This window comes from Macaca thibetana, chromosome 8, assembly GCF_024542745.1.
Source record: "Macaca thibetana thibetana isolate TM-01 chromosome 8, ASM2454274v1, whole genome shotgun sequence".
NCBI lineage: Eukaryota > Metazoa > Chordata > Mammalia > Primates > Cercopithecidae > Macaca > Macaca thibetana.
Genome location: NC_065585.1, coordinates 99,871,952 through 99,892,432, shown reverse-complemented (window position 1 = coordinate 99,892,432; position 20,481 = coordinate 99,871,952). Strand labels below are relative to the sequence as shown.

Genomic DNA, 20,481 nt, shown 5'->3' with positions numbered 1-20,481 from the left:
ACCAAGGGATGTTCGGGAGCATATTGATGTCTATGGTGAAAAGGGAAATAGCCTCAGACAAAAACGGGAAAGAAGCTTTCTGTGAAACTGATCTGTGACATGTGTGTTCATCTCACATAGATGAAGCTTTCCTTACATTACGCAGCTTGGAAACTCTGTCATGGAGGGATCCGTGAAGGGACATTTGGGAGCACATTCAAGACTGTCATGAAAAAGGAAATACCTTCCGATAAACTGTAAAGAAGCTTTCTGTGAATCTGCTTTTTGCTATGTTTATTCATCTCATGAAGATAAAGCTTTCTTTACATTACACAGCTTGGAAAAACTGTCATGGATGGATCCACGTAAGGACATTTGGAAGCACATTCAGGACTATGGTGAAAAAGGAAATATCTTCAGATAAAAATTGGAGAGAAACTTTCTGAGAAACTACTTTGTGATGTGTGCATTCCACTCACGGAGATATACCTCTTTTCTCATAAGGCAGTGTTTGAACAGCGCTCCTGTAAAACCGAAAAAATGATATTTCAGAGCACTTTGAAGACTATGGCAAAAAGTGAAATATCCTCAAATAAAACCCAGAAAGAAATGTTCCAAGAAACTGCTACCTGTTATGTGCATTCATTGCACAGAGTTAAAGCTTATTTCTACATTGCCAAGCTTGGAAACTCTGTCTTTGAGGAATCTGTGAAAGGACATTAAGTGGCGCCCAGAGGCCTGTGGTGAGCAAGGAAATGTCTTCCGATGAAAACTGGAGAGAATCTTTCTGAGCAACTGTTTTGCAATGTGTGTATTCACCTTATAGTGTTAAGACATTCTTTGGATTGAGCAGTCTGAAATCACTGTTTCTGTAGAATCTGAGAAAGGTCATTTGGGAATGCACTGAGAATATGCTCAAAAAGAAATACCCTCAGATAAAAACCAGAAGGAAGCTTTCTGTGAAACTTCTCTATGTCATGTGAATTCCACTCGCACAGTTCAGGTTCTCTTTTCATTGAGCAGTATTCCAACGTGTGTTTGTTTAGTCTGTGTAGGGATATTTGGGAGTACGTTGAGGCTAGTGGTTAAAACGGAAATATCTTCAGAGAGAAACTGGAGAGAAGCTTTCCGAGGAGCTGCTTTGTGACGTGTGCATTTCATTCACGGAGTTATACCTTTCTTCTCATAGAGGATTGGGGATTCCCTTTTGGAGAAAAAGCTACCAAGGGACATTCAGGAGTATATGGACGGCTATGGTGAAAAACTAAATATCCTCAAACAAAAACTGGAAAGAAGCTTTCTGTGAAACTGCTTTGTGATAGATATGTTTATTGATCTCATATAGATAGAACTTTCTTTATATTATTCATTTTGGACACTCCGTCATGGACGAATCCGCAAAGGGACATTCGGGAGCACATTCAGGCCTATGGTGAAAAACGAAATATCTTCAGATAAAAACTGGAGAGAAACTTTCTGAGAAACTGCTTTGTGATGTGTGCATTCCACTCAGTGAATTATACCTCTTTTCTCATAAGGCAGTGTGTGAACACTCTTCCTGTAAAACTGAAAAAGTGCTTTTTGGGAGCATTGAAGTCTATGGCGAAAAGTGAAATATCCTCAAATAAAACCCAGAGGGAGGCGTTTAAAGAAACTGCTCTCTGATGTGTGCATTCATTTCACAGAGTTAAAGCTTAATCTACCTTGCCCAGTTTGGAAACTCTGTCTTTGAGAAATCTGCAAAGGAATATTAAGTTATGCCCGGAGGACTGTGGTAAGCAATTAAATGTCTTCCATTGAAAACTGGAGAGAAGCAATCGGAGCAACTTCTTTGTGACGTGGGTATTCATCTCACAGAGTTAAATTAGTCTTTGGATTGAACAATTAGAAATCACTCTTTCTGTGGTATCTGAGGAAGGACATTTGGGAACACTCTTTAGAATATGGAGAAAGAAATATCCCAAGATAGAAACCGGAAGGAAGCTTTCTGTGAAACTGCTATGTGTCATATGAATTCCTCTCGCTCAGTTGAGCTTCTCTTTTGTTGAGCAGTTTTCTAACATTGTTGATGTTAACATGCGAAGGGATATTCGGGAGCACTTTAAGGCTTAGGGTGAAAAAGGACATATGTTTAGATAAAAACTGGAGAGAAGTTTTCTGAGGAACTGCTTTGTGACATGTGCATTGCACTCACAGTGTTATAACTCCCTTCTCAGACAGCATCGGGGAAACCCTTTCTGTGAAACTGTTCTGTGATATGTGTATTCATCTCATATAGATTAAGCTTTCTTTACATTACGCAGCTTGGAAACTCTGTCATGGAGGGATCCGTGAAGGGATATTCGGGAGCACATTCAGGACTGTGGTGAAAAAGGAAATATCTTCAGATAAAAACTGGAGAGAAGCTTTCTGTGAATCTGCTTTTTGCTATGTTTATTCATCTCATGAAGATAAAGCTTGATTTACATTACACAGCTTGGAAATTCTGTCATTGAAGGATCCGCAAAGGGACATTTGGGAGCACATTTGGGAGTATGGTAAAAAAGAAATTCTCTTCAGATAAAAACTGGCGAGAAGCTTTCTGAGAGACTGCTTTGTGATGTGTGCATTCCTCTCAGGGATTTATACCTCTTTTCTTGTATTGCCCAGTTTGGAAACTCTGTCTTTGAGGAATCTCTGAAGCAATATTAAGTGGTGCTGAGAGGCCTTTGGTGAGTAAGGAAATGTCTTCTGATGAAAACTGAAGAGAACTTTTCTGAGCAACTGCTTTGAGATGTGTGTATTCATCTCATAGAGTTAAACCATTCTTTTGTTGGAGCAGTTTGAAATAACTGTTTCTGTGGAATCTGAGGAAGGACATTTGGGAACTCTCTTTAGAATATGGAGAAAGAAATATCATCAGATAAAAACCAGAAGGAAGCTTTCTGTGAAACTGCTATGTGTCATGTGAATGCCTGTCACTCAGTTAAGCTTCTCTTTTCATTGAGCAGTTTTATAACACCATTTATGTTTGGCGTGTGAAGGGATATTGGGGAGTGCTTTGAGGTGTACGGTGAAAAAGGAAATATGTTCAGATAGAAACTGGTGAGTAGCTTTCCGAGGAGCTACTTTGTGACTTGTGTATTCCACTCACAGTGTTATCCATCTCTTCTCATACAGCATCGGGGAAACCCTTTTTGAGGAAAAGGTACCAAGGGATATCCAGGAACGTATTGATGCCTGTGATGAAAAGGGACATAGACTCAGACAAAAACTGGAAAGAAGTATTCAATGTCACTGCTCTCTGCTATGTGTATTCAACTCACATAGATAAAGCTTTCTTTACATTACACAGCTTAGAAACTCTGTCACAGATGGATCCGCGAACGGACCTTCAGGAGCACATTCTGGACTATGGTGAAAAAGGAAACATCTTCAGATGAAAACTTTAAAGATGCTTTCTGTTAATCTGTTTTTTGCTATGTTTATTCATCTCACATAGATAAAGCTTTCTTTATATTATGCATCTTGGAAACTCTGTCCTGGACAGATCCATTTGGGACATTCAGGATCACATTCAGGATGCTGGTGAAATAGGAAATATCTTCAGATAAAAACCGGAGAGAAGCTTTCTGAGCAACTGCTTTGTGATGTGTGTATTCATCTCATAGAGTTAAATCATTCTTTGGATTGAGCAGTTTGAAATCACTGTTTCTGTGGAAACTGAGAAAGGACATTGGGGAACACGCTTTAGAATATGTTGAACAAGGAATACAATCAGATAAAAACCAGAAGGAAGCTTTCTGTGAAACTGCTCTGTGTCGTGTGAATTCCACTTGCACAATTAAGCTTCCCTTTTCATTGACAAGTATTCTAAACTGTTTTTGTTTAGTCTGCGAAGGGATATTTGGGAGCGCTTTGTGGCATACTGTGAAAACAGAAATATCTTTAGATAGAAACTAGAGAGAAGCATTCTGAGGAGTTGTTTTGTGACGTGTGCATTCTACTCACAGAGTTATACCTTTCTTCTCATAGAGGATTGGGGAATCACTTCTCGAGAAAAAGCTACCAAGGGACATTCACCATTTGGACGACTATGGTGACAAAGCAAATATCCTCAGACAAAAAGTGGAAAAAATCTTCCTGTGAAACTGCTATGTGATTGATATGTATATTCATGTGTAAAAGAAAATATCTTCAGATAAAAACTGGAAAGAAGCTTTCTGTGAATTTGCTTTTTGCTATGTTTATTCATCTCATGAAGATAAAGCTTGATTTACATTACGCAGCTTGGAAATTCTGTCATGGAAGGATCCGCAAAGGGACATTCGGGAGCACATTCAGGACTATGGTGAAAAATAAAATCTCTTCAGATAAAAACTGGAGAGAAGCTTTCTGAGAAACTGCTTTGTGATGTGTGCGTTCCACTCATGGATTTATACCTCTTTTCTCATAAGGCAGAGTTTGAACACTGTTCCTGTAAAACCGAAAAAGTGATATTTTGGAGCGCATTGAAGAGTTTGACGAAAAGTGAAATATCCTCACATAAGACCCAGAAAGAAGCATTCCAAGAAACTGCTTTCTGATATGTGCTTTCATTTCATAGAGTTAAAGTTTACTCTATATTTCCCAGTTTGGAAACTCTGTCTTTGAGAAAACTGCGAAGGGATATTAAGTGGCGCACAGAGGCCTGTGTTGAGCAAGGAAATGACTTCCGATGAAAACTGGAGAGAAGCTTTCTGAGCAACTGCTTTGAGATATCTGTATTCATCTCATAGAGTTAAACCATTCTTTGGATTGAGCAGTTTGAAATCACTGTATCTGTGGAATCTGAGGAAGGACATTTGGGAACGCTCTTTAGAATATGGAGAAACAAATGTCCTCAGATAAAAACAAGAAGGACACTTTCTGTGAAACTGCTATGTGTCGTGTGAATTTCTCTCACTCAGCTAAGCTTCTCTTTTCATTGAGCAGTTTTATAACACCATTTATGTTTAACATGTGAAAGGATATTGGGGAGCACTTTGAGGCTTATGGTGAAAAAGGAAATATCTTCTTATAGAAACTGGAGAGAAGCTTTACGAGGATCTACTTTGTGACTTGTGCATTCCATTCACAGTGTTATACCTCTCTTCTCAAACAGCATTTGGGGGGAGAAAATCGTACACAGGGATATTCGGGGGCATATTGACGCCTATGGTGAAAAAGGAAATATCTTCAGATAAAAACTGGAAAGAAGCTTTCTGTGAATCTCCTTTTTGGTATGTTTATTCATCTCACATAGATAAAGCTTTCTTTACATTATGCAGGATGGAAATTCCATCATGGACGAATCCACGAAGGGATATTCGGGATCACATTCAGGCCTATGGTGAAAAAGGGAATATCTTCAAATAAACACTGGAGAGAAGCTTTCGGAGAAACTGCTTTGTGATGTGTGCATTCTACTCAGGGAATTATACCTCTTTTCTCATTAGACAATGTTTGAACACTGTTCCTGTAAAACCGAAAAAGTGATATTTTGGAGCACATTGAAGACTATGACGAAAAGTGAAATATCCTCAAATAAAATCCCAAAAGAAGTGTTTCAAGAAACTGCTCTCTGACATGGGCATTAATTTCACAGAGTTGAAGCTTACACTACTTTGCCCAGTTTGGAAACTCTGTCTTTGAGGGATTTACAAAGGGGTATTAAGTGGTGCCCGGAGGCCTGTATTGAGCAAGGAAATGTCTTCCGATGAAAACTGGAGAGAAGCTTTCTGAAGAACTGTTTTGTGATGTGTGTATTCATCTCATAGAGTTAAATCATTCTTTGGATTGAGCAGTTTGAAATCACTGTTTCTGTGGAACCTGAGAAAGGACTTTTGGGAACACTCCCTTGAATGTGCTGGAAAAGAAATACCCTCAGATAAAAACCCGAAGGAATCTTTCTATGAAAATGCCCTGTGTCATGTGAATTCCAGTTGCACAGTTAAGCTTCTCTTTTCATTGAGCAGTATTCTAAAACTGTTTTTGTTTAGTCTGCAAAGGGATATTCGGGAGAGCTTTGAGGCTTATGGTGAAAACGGAAATATCTTCAGATAGAAACTGGGGAGAAGCTTTACAAGGAGCTGCTTTGTGAGGTGTGCATTCCACTCACAGAGTTATACATTACTTCTCATAGGGGATCGAGGAATCCCTTTTGGAGATAAAGCTACCAAGGGACATTCGGGAGTATATGGACGGCTATGGTGAAAAAGGAAATATCCCCAGAAAAAAACAGGAAAGAAGTATTCTGTGAAACAGCTTTTTGATAGATATGTTTATTCATCTCACATAGAGAAAACTTTCTTAATATTATGCCTTTCAGAAACTCTATCATGGACGGATCCGCGAAGGGACTTTCGGGAGCACACTCAGGCCTCTTGTGAAAAAGTAAATCTCTTCAGATAAAAACTGAAGAGAAGGTTTCTGATAAACTGCTTGGTGATGTGTGCATTTCACTCAGGGAGTTATACTTCTTTTCTAATAGGGCAGTGTTTGAACACTGGTTCCTCTAAAACCAAAAAAGTGATATTTTGGTGTGCATTGAAGACTATGGCGAGAAGTGAACTATCCTCAAATAAAACCCAGAAAGAAGCGTTCCAAGAAACTGCTCTCTGGTATGTGTATTCATTTCACAGAGATAAAAGTTACTTTACGTTGCCCAGTTTAGATACTTTCTGTTTGAGTAATCTGCGAAGGGATATGAAGTGGCGCCTTGATGCCTGTGGTGAACAAGGAAATGTCTTCTGGGGAAAACTGGAGAGAAACTTTCTGAACAACTGCTTTGTAATGTGTGTATTCATCTCATAGAGTTAAACCACACTTTGGATTGAGCAGTTTCAAATCACTGCTTCTGTGGAACCTGAGGAAGGACAATTTGGAACGCTTTTTAGAATATGGAGAAAGAAATATCCTCAGATAAAAACCAGATGGAAGCTTTGCGTGAAACTGCTATGTGTCGTGTGAATTTCTCTCACTCAGTTAAACTTCTCTTTTCATTGAACAGTTTTCTAACACTGTTCATATTTAGCGTGTGAAGGGATATTTGGGAGCGCTTTGAGGCTTGCAGTGAAAAGGAAATATGTTCAGATAAAAACTGGAGAGAAGCTTTCCGAGGAACTGCTTTGTGATGTGTGCATTCCACTCACAGTGTTGTACCTTTCTTCTCATACAGCATCAGGGAAATCCTTTTGGAGAAAATGGTGCCAAGGGATATTTGAGTGCACATTCAGGACTATGGTGAAAAGGGAAATAGCCTCAGACAAAAACTGGAAAGAAGCTTTCTGTGAAACTGCTCTGTGATATGTGAATTCATGTCACAAAGATAAAAGTTTCCTTATATTATGGAGTTTGGAAACTTCGTCATGAATGGATCCATGAAGGGACATTCGGGAGCACATTCAGGACTATGGTGAAAAAGGAAATATCTTCAGATAAAAACTAGAAAGAAACTTTCTGTGAATCTTTTTTTGCTAGTTCATTGATTTCACATAGATAAAGCTTTCTTACATTACGCATCTTGGAAACTCTATCATGGACGGATCTGCGGTGGGACATTCGGGAGCACACTCAGGACTCTGGCGAAAAAGGAAATATCTTCAAATAAAAACTGGAGAGAAGCTTTCTGAGGAACTGCTTTGTGATGTGTGCATTCCACTCAGGGTGTTATACCTCTTTTCTCATAAGGCAGTGTTTGAACACTGTTCCTGTAAAACCAAAAATACGATATTTCGGAGTGCATTGAAGACTGTTTCAAAAAGTGAACTCTCGTCAAATGAAACCCATAAAGAAGCATTTCAATAAACTGCTTTCTGATATGTGCATTCAGTTCACAGAGGTAAAGCTTACTCTACATTGCCCAGTTTGGAAACTCTGTCTTTGAGGTATCTGCGAAGGGATATTAAGTGGCACCCGGAGGCCTGTGGTGAGCAAGGAAATGTCTTCCATTGAAAACTGGAGAGATGCTTACTGAGAAACTGGTTTGTTACGTGTGTATTCATCTCATAGAGTTAAACCATTCTTTGGATTGAGCAGTTTGAAATCACTGTTTCTGTTTAACTTGAGAAAGGACATTTGGGAGTGCTCTTTAGAATATGCTACAAAAAAAATACCCTCAGATAAAAACCAGAAGGAAGCTTTCTGTGAAACGGCTCTGTGTCGCATGAATTCCACTCGTACAGTTCAGCTTCACTTTTCATTGAGCAGTATTCTAACACTGTTTAGTCTGCGAAGGGATATTTGGAGGGCTTTGAGGCTTATGGTGAAAACGGAAATATCTTCAGATAGAAACTGGAGAGAAGCTTTCCGAGAACCTGTTTTGTGACATGTGCATTCCACTCATAGAGTTATACCTTTCGTCTCATAAAGGATTGTGAAATCCCTTTTGGAGAAAAAGTGACCAATGGACAATCGTGAGTATATGGACGGCAATGATAAAAAAGGAAATATCCTAAGACAGAAGGTTTAAAGAAGCTTTCTGAGAAACTGCTTTGTGATGTGTGCATTTTACTCAGGGTGTTATACATCTTTTCTCATAAGGCAGTGTTTGAACACTGTTCCTGTAAAAACGAAAGAGTGATATTTTGGTGCGCAATGAGGACTATGGTGAAAAGTGAAATATCTGGTGTTAAAGTTTACTCTAAATTGCCGAATTTGGAAACTCTGTCTTTGATGAATCTGAGAAGGGATATTAAGTGGTGCCTGGAGGCCTCCGATGAACAAGGAAATGTCTTCCGATGAAAACTGGAGATAAGCTTTCTGAGCACCTGCTTTGTGATGTGTGTATTCATCTCATAGAGTTAAAGCATTCTTTGGATTGAGCAGTTTGAAATCACTGTTTCTGAGGAATTTGATTAAGGACATTTGGGAACACTCTTAAGAATATGGAGAAAGAAATATCCTCAGATAAAAACCAGAAGGAAGCTTTCTGTGAAACTGCTATGTGTCGTGTGAATTCCTCTCACTCAGTTAAGCTTCTTTTGCAATTGCACGGTTTTCTAACACTGTTTATGTTTAGTGTGCAAAGCGATATTCAGGAGCGCTTTGAGGCTCACAGTGAGAAATTAAATATGTTCAGAGAGAAACTGGAGAGAAACTTCCCCAGGAACTGCTTTGTGTCATGTGCATTCCACTCACAGTGCTATACCTCTCTTCTCATACATAATCGGGCAAACCCTTCAGGAGAAAAAAGTACGAAGGGATATCTGGGAGCATCTTGATGTCTATGGTGAAAAGGGAAATAGCCTCTGACAAAAACTGGAAAGAATCTTTCTGTGAAACTGCTTTGTGATATATGTATTCATCTCACATAGATAAAGCGTTCTTTACATTATGCAGCTTGGAAACTCTGTCATGGACGTATCCGCGAAGGGACATTCGGGAGCAAATTCAGGACTATGATGAAAATGGAAATGTCTTCAGATAAAAACTGGAGGGAAGCTTTCTGAGAAACTGCTTTGTGATGTGAGCATTCCACTCAGGAAGTTATATTTCTTTTCTCATAAGGCAGTGTTTGAGCACTGTTCCTGTAAAATCGAATCAGTGATATTTCAGAGCGCAGTGAAGACTATGGTGAAAAGTGAACTATCCTCAAATAAAACCCAGAAAGAAGCGTTCCAACAAACTGCTCTCTGATATGTGTATTCATTTCACAGAGATAAAACTTACTCTACATTGACCAGTTTGGAAACTCTGTCTTTGAGGAATCTACGAAAGGATATTAAGCAGCGTCCAGAGGCCTGTGGAGAGGAAGGAAACGTTATCCGTTGAAAACTGGAAAGAAGCTTTCTTAGCAACTGCTTTGTGATGTGTGTATTCATCTCACAGATTTAAACTATTCTTTGGATTGAGCAGTTTGAAATCACTGCTTCTGTGAAATCTGAGGAAGGACATTTGGGAACACTCTTTTGAATATGGAGAAAGAAATATCCTCAGATAAAAATCAGAAGGAAGCTTTCTGTGAAACTACTATGCGTCGTGTGAATTCCTCTCACTCAGTTAAGCTTCTTTTGCAATTGAGCGATTTTCTAACACTCTTTATGTTTAGTGTGCGAAGGGATATTCGGGAGCGATTTGAGGCTCATGGAGAGAAATTAAATATGTTCAGATAGAAACTGGAGAGATTTCCAAGGAACTGCTTTGTGTCATGTGCATTCCACTCACAGTGCTATACCTCTCTTCTCATAGAGCATCGGGCAAACCCTTTTGGAGAAAAAGGTACCAAGAGATATCCGGGAACATCTTGACGTCTATGGTGAAAAGGGAAATAGCCTGTGACAAAAACTGGAAAGAATCTTTCTTTGAAACTGCTCTGTGATATGTGTATTCATCTCACATAGATAAAGCTTTCTTTACATTACGCAGCTTGGAAACTCTGTCAAGGATGGATCCGCGAATGGACATTCGGGAGCAAATTCAGGACTATGGTGAAAATGGAAATATTTTCAGATAAAAACTGGAGGGATGTTTTCTGAGAAACTGCTTTGTGATGTGTGTATTCATCTCAGAGTTAAACTACTCTTTGGAATGAACAGTTTGGAATCACTGCTTCTGTGGAATCTGAGGAAGGACATTTGGGAACTCTCTTTTGAATATGCAGAAAGAAATGTCCTCAGATAAAAATCAGAAGGAAGCTTTCTGTGAAACTACTATGTGTCATGTGAATTCTTCTCACTCAGTTAAGCTTCTATTTTCATTGAACAGTTTTCTAACACTGTTTATGTTTAGCATGAGAAGGGATATTCGGGAGCAATTTGAGGCTTACAGTGAAAAAGGATATATGTTCAGATAGAAACTGGAGGGAAGCTTTCCGAGGAACTGCTTTGTGACGTGTGCATTCCACTCACAGTGTTATACCTCTCTTCTCATACAGCATCAGAGAAACCCTTTTGGAAAAGAGGTACCAAGGGATATCCAGGAGCATATTGACGAGTATGGTGAAAAGGGAAATACCCTCCAAAAAAACTGGAAAGAAGCTTTCTGTGAAACTGCTCTGTGCTATGTGTATTCATCTCACGTAGATAAACCTTTCTTTACATTACACATCTTGGAAAATCTGTCAGGGACACATTCACGAAGGGATATTTGGGAGCACATTCAGGACTATGGAGAAAATGGAAATATCTTCAGATAAAAACTGGAGAGAAACTTTCTGAGAAACTGCTTTTGTGATGTGTGCATTTCACTCAAGGAGTTATACCTTTTTTCTAATAAGGCAGTCTTTGAACACTGTTCCTATAAAACTGAAAATGTGATATTTCAGATCGCAATGAAGACTATGGCGAGAAGTAAACTATCCTAACATAAAACCCAGAAAGAAGCGTTCCAAGAAACTTCTCCTGATAAGTACATTAATTTTACAGAGTTACAGTTTGCTCTACATTGCCCAGTTAGGAAACTCTGTCTTTGAGGAATATGTAAAGGGATATTAAGTGGCACCCAGAGGCCTGGGGTGAGCAATGAAATGTCTTCTGTTGAAAACTGGAGAGAAGTTTTCTGAGGAACTGCTTTCTGAAGTGTGTATTCATCTCATACCGTTGAATAATTATTTGGATTGAGCTGTTTGCAATCACTGTTTCTGTGGAACCTGAGAAAGGACATTTGGGAATGCTCTTTAGAATATGGAGAAAGAAATATCCTCAGACAAAAACCACAAGGAAGCTTTCTGTGAAACTGCTCTGTGTCGTGTTAATTCCTCTCGCTCAGTTAAGCTTCTCTTTTCATTAAGCAGTTTTCTAGCACTGTTTGTGCTTAGTGTACGAAGGGATATTCGGGAGAGCTTTGAGGATTATGGAGAAAAAGGAAATATATTCAGATAGAAATGGGAGAGAAGCTTTCCGAGGAGCTGCTTTGTGACGTGTGCATTCCACTCACAGTGTTATACCTCTCTTCTCATACTGCATCAGGGAGACCCTTTCTGTGAAACTGTTCTGTGATATTTGTATTCATTTCACATAGATAAAACTCTCTTTACATTATGCAGGTTGGAAAATCTGTCATGGAGGGTTCCGTGAAGGGATATTCGGGAGCATATGGTGAAAAAGGAAATATCTTCAGATTAAAAACTGGAAATAAGCTTTCTGTGAGTCTGCTTTTTGCTATTTTTATTAATCTCACATAGATCAAACTTTCTTTATAATACGTAGTTTTTGAACTCCGTCACGGATGGATCCGTGAAGGGACATTAGGGAGCACATTCAGGCCTATGGTGAAAAGGGAAATATTTTCAGATAAAAATCAGAGAGAAACTTTCTGAGCAACTGCTTTGTGATGTGTGTATTCGTCTCACAGAGTTAAATCATTCCTTGGATTGAGCAGTTTGAAATCAGTGTTTCTGTGGAACCTGAGAAAGGACATTTGGGTACCCTTTTAGAATACGCTGAAAAAGGAATACCCTCAGATAAAAACCAGAAAGTAGCTTTCTGTGAAACTGCTCTGTGTCATGTGAATTCCACTTGCTCCGTTAAGTTTCTCTTTTCATGGGGCAGTTTTCTAATACTGTTTATGTTTAGCCAGCGAAGGGATATTCAGCAGCACTTTGAGTCTTATGGTGAAAAAGGAAATATGTTGAAATAGAAACTTCGGAGAAGCTTACCAAGGGACTGCTTTGTGATGAGTGCATTCAACTCACAGTGTTATACCTCTCTTCTCATACAACATCGGAGAAACACTTTTGGAGAAAACGGTACCAAGGGATGTTCAGGAGCATGTGGACGCCTATGGTGAAAAAGGAAATAGCCTCAGAAAAAACCAGAAAGAAGCTTTCTGTGAAACTGATCTGTGACATGTGTGTTCATCTCACACAGATGAAGCTTTCTTTACATTATGCAGCTTGGAAATTCTGTTACGGATGGAACCGCGAAGGGACATTTGGGAGCAAATTCAGGATTGTGGTGAAGAAGGAAATATCTTCCGATAAAAACTGGAAAGAAGCTTTCTGTGAATCTACATTTTGCTATGTTTATTCATCTCACATAGATAAAGCTTTCTTTACATTACACAGCTTGGAAAAACTGTCATGGATGGATCCATGTAGGGATATTCAGAAGCACATTCAGGCCTATTGTGAAAAATGAAATATCTTCAGATAAAAAACTGGAGAGAAGCTTTCTGAGAAACTGCTTTGTGATGTGTGCATTCCACTCAGGGAGTTATACCTCTTTTCTCACAAAGCAATATTTGAACACTGTTCCTGTAAAACTGAAAAAGTGATATTTCGGAGCGCATTGAAGACTATGGTGAAAGTGAAATATCCTCCAATAAAACCCAGAAAGAAATGTTCCAAGAAACTGCTCTCTGTTATGTGCATTCATTTCACAGGGATAAAGCTTATTTCTACATTGCCAAGTTTGGAAACTCTGTCTTTGAGGAATCTACGAAGGAATATTAAGTGGCCTGTGGTGAGCAAGGAAATGTCTTCTGTTGAAAACTGGAGAGAAGCTTTCTGAACAACTGCTTTGTGACGTGTGTTTTCATGTTATAGAGTTAAATCATTCTTTGGATTGAGCAGTTTGAAATCACTGTTTCTGTGGAATCTGAGGAACGACGTTTGGGAACGCTCTTTAAAATATGGAGGAAGAAATATCTTCAGATAAAAACCGGAAGGAAGCTTTCTGTGAAATTGCTATGTGTCGTGTGAATTCCTCTACCTCAATTAAGCTTCTCTTTTCATTGAGCAGTTTTCTAACACTGTTTAGGTTTAGCATGCCAAGGGATATTCGGGAGCGCTTTGAGGCTTACGGTGAAAAAGAAATATGTTCAGATCGAAACTGGAGAGAAGCTTTCCAAGGAACTGCTTTGTGACGTGTGCATTCTGCTCAGAATGTTATACCTCTCTTCTCATACAGCAGTGGTGAATCCCTTTTGGAGGAAAAGGTACCAAAGGATATTAGGGAGCATATTGATGCCTATGGTGAATAGGTAAAAAACCTCAGGCAAAAACTCGAAAGAAGCTTTCTGTGAAACTGCTCTGTGATATCTGTATCCATCTCACATAGTGAAAGCTTTCTTTACATTACACAGCTTGGAAACTCTTTCATGGACGGATCCGCGGAAGGACTTTCACGAGTAGATTCGCGACTTTGGTGAAAAAGGAAATATCTTCAGATAAAACCTGGAAAGAATCTTTCTGTGAATCTGCTTTTAGCTATGTTTATTCACGTAGATAAAGGTTTCTTTACATTATACAGCCTGGAGACTCCGTCATGGACGGATCCGTGAAAGGACATATGGGAGCACATTCAGGAATATGGTGAAAAAGGAAATATATTTAGATAAAAATCAGAAAGAAGCTTTCTGAGAAACTGCTTTGTGGTGCGTGCATTCCACTGAGGCAGTTATACCTCTTTTCTCATAAGGCAGTGTTGGAACACTGTTCCTGTAAAACCGAAAAAGTTGTATTTCAGAGCGCATTGAAGACTATGGCAAAAAGTGAAATATCCTCAAATAAAACGTAGAAAGAAGGGTTCCAAGAAACTACTCTCTGATATGTGCATTCATTTCACAGAGTTAAAGCTTACTCTACATTGTGCAGTTTGGAAATCCTGTCTTTGAGGAATCTGCGAAGGGATATTAAGTGGTGCCTGGAGGCCTGTGATGAGCAACGAAATACCTTCCAATGAAAACTGGAAAGAAGCTTTCTGAGCAAGTGCTTTGTAATGTGTATATTCATCTCATAGAGTTAAACCATTCTTTGGATTGAGCAGTTTAAAATCACTGTTTCTGTGGAATCTGAGGAATTACATTTTGGAAGGCTCTTTAGAATGTGGAGAAAAAAATATCCTCAGAGAAAAAAGAGAAGGAAGTGTTCTGTGAAACTACTATGTGTCGTGTGAATTCCTCTCACTCACTTAAGCTTCTCTTTTCATTGAACAGTTTTCTAACACTGGTTATGATTAGCCTATGAAGGGATATTCAGGAGCACTTTGAGGTTTACAGTGAAAAAGGAATTATGTTCAGATAGAAATTTGAGAGAAGCTTTCTGAGGAACTGCTTTGGATGTTTGCATTCCACTCACAGTGTTATACCTCTTTTCTCATACAGCATCGGGAAAATCGTTTTGTAGAAAATGTACGAAGGTATATTCTGGAGCGTATTGACGCCTGTGTTGAAAAGGGAAATTGCCCCAGACAAAAACTGGAGAGAAGCTTTCTGTGAAACTGCTCTGTGATATGTGTATTCATCTCACATAGATAAAGCTTTCTTTACATTACGCAGCTTGGAAACTCTGTCAGAGACAGATCCGCGAAGGGACATTCGTAGCACATTCTGGACTATCATAAAAAAGAAGTGTCTTCAGATAAAAACGGGAAGGAAGCTTTCTGTGAATCTACTTTGTGATGTGTGCATTCCACTCAGGGAGGTATACCTCTTTTCTCATAATGCAGTGTTTGAACACTGTTCCTGTAAAACCAAAAACGTTATATTTCGGAGCGCATTGAAGACTATGACGAAAAGTGAACTCTCCACAATAAAACCCAGAAAGATGCGTTCCAAGAAACTGCTCTTTGACATGTGCATTCATTTCACAGAGTTAAAGCTTTCTCTACATTGCCCAGTTCGGAATCTCTGTCTTTGAGGAATCCGCTGAGGGATATTTTGTGGCACCCAGAGGCCCTTGTTGAGCAGTGGCATGTAGTCCGATGAAAATTGGAGAGAAGCTTTCTGAGCAACTGCTTTGTGATGTGTGTATTCATCTCATAGAGTTAAATCATTCTTTCTATTGAGCAGTTTGAAATCACTGTTTCTGTGGAACCTGAGAAAGGACGTTTGGGAACGCTCATTAGAATATGGAGAAAGAAATATCCTCAGATGAAAACGAGAAGGAAGCTTTCTGTGAAACTGCTATGTCTTGTGTGAATTTCTCTCACTCGGTTAAGCTTCTCTTTCATTGAACAGTTTTCTAACACTGCTTATGTTTAGCGTGCAAAGGGATATTCGGGAACACTTTGAGGCTTACGGTGGAAAAGTAAATATGTTCAGAAAGAAACTGGAGAGAAGCTCTCTGAGAACCTGCTTTGTGACGTGTGCATTCCACTCACAGTGTTATACCTCTCTTCTAATACAGCATCGGGGAAACCCTTTTGGAGAAAGAGATACCAAGGGATATTCAGGAGCATATTGATGCCTATGGTAAAAAGGGAAATAGCCACAGACAAAAAATGGAAAGAAGCTTTCTGTGAAACTGCTCTGTGCTATGTTTATTTGTCTCACATCGATAAAGCTTTCTTAAAATTACGTAGTTTGGAAACTCTTTCATGGACAGAGCAGTATTGTATCACTCTTTTTGTTTAGTCTGCAAAGGGAGATTCAGGAGTGCTTTGAGGTTTATGGTAAAAACGAAATTATCTTCACATAGAAACTGGAGAGAAGCTTTCCGATGAGCCGCTTTGTGATGTGTGCATTCCACTCACAGAGTTATATCTTTCTTCTCATAGAGGATTGGGGAATCCTTTTTGGAGAAAACGCTACCAAGGGACATTCGGGCGTATATGGACGGCTATGGTGAAAAAGGAAATATCCTCAGACAAAAACTGGAAAGAAGGTTTCTGTGAAACTGCTTTGTGATAGATATGTTTATTCAACCCACATAGATAAAACTTTCTTTACATTACATAACTTGGAAACTCCATCATGGACGGATCTGCAAAGGGACATTCGGGAGCACTTTCATGCCTATGGTGAAAAAGGAAATCCCTTCAGATAAAAACTGGAGAGAAACTGTCTGAGACTCTGCTTTGTGATGTGTGCATTTCACTCAGGGAGTTATACCTCTTTTCTCATAAGGCAGTGTTTGAACACTGCTCCTGTAAATCCGAAAATGTGATATTTCAGAGCGCATTGAAGACTATGGCGAAAAGTGAAATATCCTCAAATAAAACCGAGAAAGAAGCGTTCCAAGAAACTGGTCTCTGATATGTGCATTTCTTTCACAGAGTTAAAGCTTACTCTACTTTGCCTAGTTTGGAAACTCTGTCTTGGTGGAATCGGTGAAGGGATATTAAGTGGTGCCTGGAGGCCTGTGGTGAGCAAGGAAATATCTTCCGATGAAAACTGGAGAAAACCTTTCTAACTAACTGCTTTGTGATGTGTTTATTCATCTCATAGAGTCAAATCATTCTTTGGATTGAGTAGTTTGATATCACTGTTTCTGTGGAACCTGTGAAAGGACATTTGGGAACGCTCTTTACAATATGCTTAAAAACGAATACCCTCAGTTAAAATAAAGAAGGAAGTTTTCTGTGAAACTGCTCTGTGTCTTGTGAATTCCACTCCCACAGTTAAGCTTCTCTTTTCATTGAGCAGTATTCTAACACTGTGTTTAATCTGTGAATGGATATTCGGGAGCGCTTTGTGCCTTGTGGTGAAAACGGAAATATGTTCAGATAGAAACTGGAGAGAAACTTTCCGAGGAGCTGCTTTGTGACGTGTGCATTCCACTCACAGAATTATACCTTTCTTCTCATAGAGGACTGGGGAGTCCCTTTTGGAGAAAAAGCTACCAAGGGACATTCGGGAGTATATGGATGGCTATGTTGAAAAAGGAAATATCCTCAGACAAAAATTGGAAAGAAGTTTTCTGTGAAACTTCTTTGTGATACATATGTTTATTCATCTCACATAGATAAAGCCTTCCATACATTACGCAGCTTGAAAATTCTTTCATGGACGGATCCCCAAAAGGACATTTTGTAGCGCATTCAGGACTATGGTGAAAAAGGAAAGATCTTCAGATGAAAACTGGAAAGAAATTTTCTGTGAATCTGCTTTTTGCTACGTTTATTCATCTCACATTGTTAAAGCTTTCTTTCCATTAGGCAGGTTAGAAACTCCGTCATGGACGCATTCATGAAAGTACATTTGGGATGACATTCTGGACTATGGTGAAAAAGGAAATATCTTCAGATAAGAACCGGAGAGAAGCTTTCTGAGAAAGACTTTGTGATGTGTGCATTCCAATCAGAGAGTTATACCTCTTTTCTCATAAGGCAGTGTTTGAACAATGTTCCTGTAACTGAAAAAGTGATATTTCAGAGAGCATTGATGACTATGGGGAAAAGTGAAATATCCTCACATAAAACCCAGAAAGAAGCGTTCCAAGAAAGTGCTCTCTGATATGTGCATTCATTCCACAGAATTAAAGCTTACTCTCTATTGCCTAGTTGGGAAACTCTATCTTTGAGGAATCTGTGAAGGACATTAAGTGTCACCTGGAGGCAGGCAGTGAGCAAGGAAATGTCTTCCGTTGAAAACTGGAGAGAAGCTTTCTGAGTAACTGCTTTGTGATTTGTGTATTCATCTCATAGAGTTAAATCATTCTTTAGATTAAGCAGTTTGAAATCACTGTTTCTGTGGAACCTGAGAGAGGACATTTGGGAACGCTCTTTAGAATATGGAGAAAGAAATACCCTCAGATAAAAACCAGAAGGAACCTTTCAGTGAAACTGCTATGCATCATGTGAATTCTTCTCGCTCAGTTAAACTTCTCTTTTCATTGAGCAATTTTCTAACACTGTTAACGTTTAGCATGCGAAGGAATTATTGAGATTGCATTGAGGTTGTTGGTGAAAAAGGCAGTATGTTCAGATAGAAACTGGAGAGAAGCTTTCCGAGGAAGAAGTTAGTGATGTGTGCTTTCCAATCACAGTGTTATACTTCCTTTCTCATACAGCATGGGGAAACTCTTTTGGAGAAACAGGTACCAAGGTATATTCAGGAGCATATTGATGCCTATGGTGAAAAGGGAATCAGCCTCAGAAAAAAACTGTAAAGAATCTTTCTGTGAAACTGCTCTGTAATATGTGTATTCATCTCACATAGAAAAAAATTTCTTTACATTACGCAGCTTGGAATCACGGTCATGGACGGATCCGTGAAAGGATATTTTGGGAGCACGTTCAGTCCAATGGTGAAAAACGAAAGAGAAGCTTTCTGAGCAACTGCTTTGTAATGTGTGTATTCATCTCATAGAGGTAAACCATTCCTTCGGTTAAGCAGGTTGAAATCTCTGTTTCTGTGGAATCTGAAGAAGGACATTTGGGAACGCTCTTTAGAACATGGGGAAAGAAATATTCTCAGACAAAAAGCAGAAGGAAGCTTTCTGTGATACTGCTATGTGTCTTGTGAATTCCTCTCCCTCAGTTAAGCTTCTCTTTTCATTGAGCAGTTCTCTAGCACTGTTTATGTCTAACATGCCACTCGATATTCAGGAGCGGTTTGAGGCTTATGGTGAAAAAGGAAATATGTTCCGATAGAAACTGGAGAGAAGCTTTCCGAGAACTGCTTTGTGATGTGTACATTGCACTCACAGTGTTATACCTCTCTTCTCATAGAGCATCGGGGAAACCCTTTCTGTGAAACTGTTCTGATATATGTGTATTCATCTCACATAGATAAAACTTTTCTTATATTATGCACTTTGGAAACTCCGTCATGGACGGATCCGCGAAGGGACCTTCGGAAGCACATTCAGATCTATGGTGAAAAAGAAAATATCTTCAGATAAAAACCGGAGAGAAGCTTTCTGAGAAACTGCTTTGTGATGTGGGTATTCATCTCATAGAGTTAAACCATTCTTTGGATTGAGCTGTTTGAAATCAGTTCTTCTGTGTAATCGGAGGAAGGACATTTGGGAATGCTCTTTAGAATATGCAGAAAGAAATATCCTCAGATAAAAACCAGAAGGAAGCTTTCTGTGAAACTGCTCTGTGTCGTGTGAATTCCTCTCACTCAATTAAGCTTCTCTTTTCATTGAGCAGTTTTCTAATACTATTTGTGCTTAGTGTGTGAAGGGATATTCGAGAATGCTTTGAGACTTACGGTGCAAAAGGAAATATGTTCAGATAGAAACTGGAGAGAAGCTTTCCGAGCAACTGCTTTGTGACATGTGCATTCCACTCACAGTGTCATACTTCTCTTCTCGTAGAACATCGGGGAAACCCTTTTGGAGAAAAAGGTACCAAGGGATGTCCGGGTGCATATTGACGCTTATGGTGAAAAGGGAAATAGTCACAGACAAAAACTGCAAAGAAGCTTTCTGTGAAACTGCTCTGTGCTATGTGTATACATCTCACATAAATAAAGCTTTCTTTACATTACACAGCTTGGAGAGTCTGTCATGGATGGTTCCACGAAGGGACATTAGGGAGCACATTTAGGAGTATGGTGAAAAAGAAAATATCTTCAAATAAAAACTGGAGAGAAGCTTTTCGAGAAATTGTTTTGTGATGCGTTAATTTCACTCAGGGAGTTATAACTCTTTTCTCATAACGCGGTGTTTGAACATCATTAATGTAAAACCAAAAAACTGACATTTCAGATCACATTGAAGGGTATGGTGAAAAGTGAAGTATCCTCAAATAAAAGCCAGAAAGCAGTGTTCCAAGAAACTGCTCTCTGATATGTGCATTCGTTTAACAGAGTTAAAGCTTTCTCAATGTTGCCGAGTTTGGAAACTCTGTCTTTGAGGAATCAGAGAAGGGATAATTAAGTGGCCTACGGAGG

At 39.1% G+C, this 20,481-nt stretch overlaps 1 pseudogene; it reads right to left on the bottom strand.

Moving 5' to 3' along the window:
- LOC126960699 (ras-related protein Rab-4A-like) overlaps positions 1 to 19,957 on the bottom strand; it is a 128,376-nt pseudogene extending 108,419 nt beyond the window's left edge.
- Positions 19,958 to 20,481: the final 524 nt, after the last annotated feature.